General features: G+C 44.4%; 1 non-coding gene across 1 annotated transcript; it reads left to right on the forward strand.

Moving 5' to 3' along the window:
• The first annotated feature begins 300 nt into the window (after positions 1-300).
• Trnav-cac (transfer RNA valine (anticodon CAC)) lies at positions 301-373 on the forward strand. The gene has a single exon. It is a non-coding gene; the product is annotated as a tRNA-Val (tRNA).
• The last annotated feature ends 5,627 nt before the right edge of the window (positions 374-6,000 follow it).

Here is a 6,000-nt window from a genome sequence, read left to right on the forward strand (position 1 = left end):
TCTCCCGACCGCCTGCCCTCTGCGTGTTTTACTCGCTTGCGATTCCCCTGCGGGAATGCCTACACCCGCGCTTTTTCAAACTTTGCTGAGCTCCCCCCTCCACCGCGCTGCCTGAGGAACATTTTTTGTTCCTTCCCTCTGCCAGGATCTCGCCTCTTCTTTTCCCTGATTTTTATCTCTGGTTTGTGATCATTCCTTGCAGTTCTTTCCTTTAGTGTGGATCTATAACCTCTTATCACACTTTATACATTATCTGTCTTGCTTTGTAGAATTAGAAGTTAAAATGAGGTCATTTGTCATGTTTCCGTAGTGTAGTGGTTATCACGCTCGCCTCACACGCGAGAGGTCCTCGGTTCGAAACCGAGCGGAAACATTGCTATTTTATGTCCCCCGGTCACAGAAGAAAGTGCACAAAACCCAACGATTTAGCCCTGCCACCTGCCCACAACACACAACACCTTTGTCAAGGCGGCTGGAACATCCTGAAGTGGATGCTTTTTAACCTAATCGGTGAGCCATCTAACCGAAGTCGCTTCCTGTGTACTATCCGGATTCCCCACTTCTGCTCCGGAATGTGATCCTGGACTGCCCGCTCCCACACTGTTCCCTGCTCCCGCGGCCTCCCTCCGCCCCCCCCCCCCCACCCCCCCCAAGAACCAAGCAGCGTGCATGCAAGCCTTGCCTGGTCCTAGTCAGTAGTGTCTCACAGCTGAGGACCAAGGGAAGTGACCTTTACGCTACAACTGGATGAGGGAGAGAATAAATGAATGTTGGGGCTGTGGGGAGAGGGGAAGGGGCAGTGCGGGGTGGGGGGCGGACTCCCAGTTCAGGTTCAGAGACAGAATCTGCAGATTTACTTGGTTCCTCAAGGTGAGGAATCTTCCAGTGTCTGGACACACGGCTCCTTTGCAGGCTTCTCTGAACACACAGATAGCCTAGACAAGGGGCCTGCTGCCTCCGGGTCTAGAGCTGCACAACCAATTTGCTCACTTGCCTCCACTCCAGAAGCTGTGAAAGCAAGAACATAACTCAGTTACTCTTTCTCTGCAGGAGAATTTCCTCCTACAGTCTAAATGCCAACTTGGTCTGGAAACACCCTGGCAGAGTTCCAGGGGGATAGAGCCCAGCTCTGGAGCAGGAGACTACAACCAGGAGCCCAGTCTAAATTCGAGGCTGTGGGGCTCGGGAGATTCGATATTTGGAGTTTTAACGGGTGAGTTATTGTGTAGACCAGGGAGGGACAGGTGAGTTGGAGCAGAGGAAAAGTTCGTTAATTGATATTCAACCTCTGCTTCCCAGTTTAGGCTTTGACACTTGCCAAATCTGAGACCCCGGGAAACACACTCAATCTACCTGAGCCTCTGTTGCATCTGGAAAGGGTCAAATGTAACTAAGTTCGTTTTTGTTGGACGCCAGGCAGGAAGAGTTGCGGTGGGTAAGGGAGCTTCCTAGAGAACGCCCACGCCACCCTCTGCTCAGCTGCGATGGAATGAGATGGAGACACAACAGCTGAGATGGGATGAAGACCTCAGCTGCTTCATCCTAGTATTGCTTCTTGCTGGGATGTGCCTTCTCAGATTTGCCACTGCTATGTTCCTCATATACCTGCCCTGGCACGGGAAGATCCCCACTGCCTGTAGTCTGGTGTGATTACTTCCTGGGTTAAGATAACCCACGCCGTTGGGCAAGTTTCCTGCATGAAGATGTATGTTTTTGAGATAACGCTGTTTAGATGAATTAGTGATTTCATGGAATTCCTGATTTAAGTATTTTTAGAAAGTTAGTTTGATTTAAATAATTTTAGGGAGTTAAGGTAGGGTAGTTTATAGAAAGTTTAAAGTTAGAATCAAGAATAGAATGTGCCCCCCCCCCCTTCCTCACAGAATAACAAGAGCTGCTAGAAATAGTAGAGAGGGCTTTCATGCATTTCAAGCACATAATTGTAGCAGCAAGAAAAATAGGCTTGGGGCAAGTTAATGATCAAAGAAAACATGCATTCTAGGTTGGACCTCAGTTCCTTGATCTTGTGATCTAGGGATGTGGTCACAGGTTTCAGCGTACACCATGAAAAGGAGGGTCATAAACGAAGAGTAGGCCATTTTATTATGAATGAAAGTACAGGGAACAGATGATCAGCCAGTTTAGCTGAACAAGACTTCAAAATGAAGACGTGAGGTAAATACAAACTGTCATCAGCTAAGCACAGGAAAGAACTTGCTACAGTAAACTGTCTTGCTTAAACTTCGCTAATCAATGAGAAAAGGATTATTGTGTGGACTGGAGAGATGGCTTAGTGGATATAAGCACTGCTTACCATCCGGAGGTCCTAAGTTCAATTTCCAGCAACCACGTGGTTGCTCACAGCCATGGCTAACGGGACTCAATGACGGCAAGCAGGCACACATGCCGATAGAGTATTCATACATTAAAAATCAATCTTAAAAAAAGAATCATTGCTTTGGGGTTATGATAAACTTGTGGAAAGAAAGATGGAAAATGTTAGTTAGGTGTGAGTTTCAAAAGAAGATACAGAATCAGTCATCCTGTTATTTTTTCCTCCTGTGTAATGATCTTAATCTGTTTCTGAGTAATGTTTTTATGGTGACTGTTTTTAGAGAATATGTAACCTGTGGCTGTAAGGTAATTTTCTTCTTACATAGAAAACTTTGTCTTAGCAGGTATGAAAGCGTTAAGGGGAAAATAAAGTTGGAGGTTGTCTTGCTTCATCCCCTCAGTGTGTGTGTGTGTGTGTGTGTGTGTGTGTGTGTGTGTGTGTGTGTGTATGAGGGAGAGAGAGAGAGAGAGAGAGAGAGAGAGAGAGAGAGAGAGGAGAGGATTTGTTCTCCCCTTTCTTGCTGGCCCCAGAGAATTAAGTTTTGCTTCCTCAAAAGAAGTCTGCTGAATGACTAATTCCTAACTCCACACTTAACCTTCCTCAGTTTACCCTGTGGTTTTGAAGCTGGCCTTCGACTCCTTTGCTGCCAAAATTCAACTGGACTATGTGGAATAAACGCAACAAATCTTTAACAGTACTTACGGGCATATGGAACTGGAAACCACAGGGTTTTGTGTTGTAAGAGGAATGCCTCCACTTGTGTAGTGTATTAGTCATGTCTTCTAGAGTAACAGAACTCATAAAATTAATATCTCTCTTTATATAGAGAGGGAAATTATTAGAATATCCTATAGGCTATGGTCCAGTTATTCCAACCACAGGTACCTATGAATGGAAGGTCCAAGAATCCAGTAGTTGAATCCACAAGGCTGAATGTCTCAGCTGGTCTTCAGTATATGTCAGAATCCCTGATAAGTGGGCTCTAGTGCCAGTGAAGAAATGTGCTTGCTAGCAAAGCAAGAGTGAGCAGGCAAAAAGAAAAAACTCCCTCTTCCATGTCCTATATATAGGCCACAAGCAGAAGTGAGGCTGAGATTAGATGTTGGTCTTCCCACCACAAAGATTCAGACCAGAAGTCCATTTCAAATGATATAACTAAACAAAAATCCATCATGGGCTTGCCAGCCATTTTGGGATTTTGTTTAATTCCAGATACAGCAAAAGTGACAACCAAGACTGGCCATCACATGTAGACACTGATGGAAGCAGAGGCACAACAGCAGCATGTACAGAATAGGATACAATCAGGAGAGTGAGCTCAAGGGCTATTTACTTGCTCATTCAGTCAATGAACAGAGAACCTCTGTTGTTTTGGGCAGAGAAGAGTAGGAAGGAAGGACTCCGAATGCCAGAGAAGTGAAACCTGAGGTAAGGGAGGGGCACACTGTTAAGTGAACTTGCTCCCACATCTCAGAGGGTCTGGTTTAGATGAATCCACACACATGAAGGGTGTGGACACCATCATTTCTGGATGTGAATCTTATGCTTCAGAATCTCAAATTCATCTGGAATAACAAAAAACCAAGGATAGCTAAAACTATCCTCAACAACAAAAGGAATTCTGGGGGAATCAGTATCCCGGACCTCAAGCAATACTACAGAGCAATAGTGTTAAAAACTGCATGGTATTGGTACAGTGACAGACAAGTGGACCAATGGAGGCACAACAGCAGCATCCAGAAATGAACCCACACACCTATGGCCACTTGATCTTTGACAAAGGAGCTGAAAAAATCCAGTTGGAAAAAAAATAGCCTTTTCAACAAATGGTGCTGGCTCAACTGGAGGTCAGCATGCAGAAGAATACGAATTGATCCATCCTTGTCTCCTTGTACTAAGCTCAACTCCAAGTGCATCAAGGACCTCCACATAAAACCAGACACACTGAAACTAATAGAAAAGAAACTGGGAAAGACCCTTGAGAACTTGGGCACAGGGGAAAAGTTCCTGAACAGGACGCCAATAGCTTATGGTCTAAGATCAAGAATTGACAAATGGGATCTCATAAAATTACAAAGTTTCTGTACAAGGCAAAGGACACCATCAAAAGGACAAATCGGCAACCAACAAATTGGGAAAAGATCTTCACCAACCCTACATCTGACAGAGGGCTAATATCCAATATATACAAAGAACTCAAGAAGTTAGACCCCAGAAAAACCAAATAATCCTATTAAAAAAAATGCGGTACAGAGTTAAACAAAGAATTTTCACCTGAAGAACTTCAGATGGCTGAGAAGCATCTTAAAAAATATTCAGCATCATTAGTCATTGGGGAAATGCAAATCAAAACAACCCTGAGATTTCACCTCACACCAGTCAGAATGGCTAAGATCAAAAACTCAGGAGAAAACAGGTGCTGTCGAGGATGTGGAGAAAGAGGAACACTCCTCCACTGCTGGTGGGATTGCAAATTGGTACAACCACTCTGGAAATCAGCCTCAGAAAACTGGGCACGTCACTTCCGGAGAACCCTGCTATACCACTCCTAGGCATATACCCAGAGGATTCTCCAGCATGTAATAAGGATACATGCTCCACTATGTTCATAGCAGCCCTATTTATAATAGCCAGAAGCTGGAAAGAACCCAGGTGTCCCTCAACGGAGGAATGGATACAAAAAATGTGGTATATATACACAATGGAGTACTATTCAACCATTAGAAACAATGAATTCATGAAATTCTTAGACAAATGGATGGAGCTGGAGAATATCATCCTAAGTGAGGTAACCCACTCTCAAAAGATCAATCTGGTATGCACTCAGTGATAAGTGGATATTAGCCTAGAAACTTGGAATACCCAGGACATAATCCACGTGTCCAAGAACAGAGGAGTGGCCCCTGGTTCTGGAAAGGCTCAGTGCAGCAGTGTAGGGGAATACCAGAACAGGGAAGTGGGAAGGGGTGTGTGAGGGAAGAGGGGGAGGGAAGAGGGCTTATGGAACTTTTGGGGAGTGGGGAGCCAGGAAAGGGGAAATCATTTGAAATGTAAATAAAAAATAAATCAAATAAACAAAACAAAACAAAACAAAAACAAAACAAAAAGACACCTGCAGGTGGATACAGGGTTCTTAGAGGCAAACACTCAACAGCTGTAATGTGAAGTTGCTGATGGGAAAGGCTTTTTCAGTGCAGCTGCAAGTCTGTCAATGTCCTACCAGAAATCTCTGACGTCCGACCTCAGAGAGGGCAAGGAGACCTTCTTTTCCACACAGGGTCTATTAGCTGCTTGTGTAGCAGGCTGACAGTGGATGACATATCCCTTGACAGGACAAGCATTATCTCCTTTTCAAAATCACCTCGACTTCTCTATGTCCAACGACAAAAGCATTCTTTTTGGAAATAGGACTTAACCATCAGATTATTGGGAGTAACCAATGGTCTTAGAAGTAGCCCATGATGCTTGAAGGTTTCCATGGGACCTCTTAGGCCAATGTCTCAACAGAACATAGCCCATTCCTGACCTTGGAGGTTTTACTTGATGTGGTTAGACGTCTAGTTATGACACTGTCTCTTTTATTACTGGTGATTCCATGTAGAGTCCTTTCATATATGTATACTTTTAGGAGGCTTCTGTAGTCGTAGGTTTCCCTATGGTTGTTC

Source organism: Apodemus sylvaticus, chromosome 14, assembly GCF_947179515.1.
Source record: "Apodemus sylvaticus chromosome 14, mApoSyl1.1, whole genome shotgun sequence".
In the NCBI taxonomy this organism is placed as follows: Eukaryota; Metazoa; Chordata; class Mammalia; order Rodentia; family Muridae; genus Apodemus; species Apodemus sylvaticus.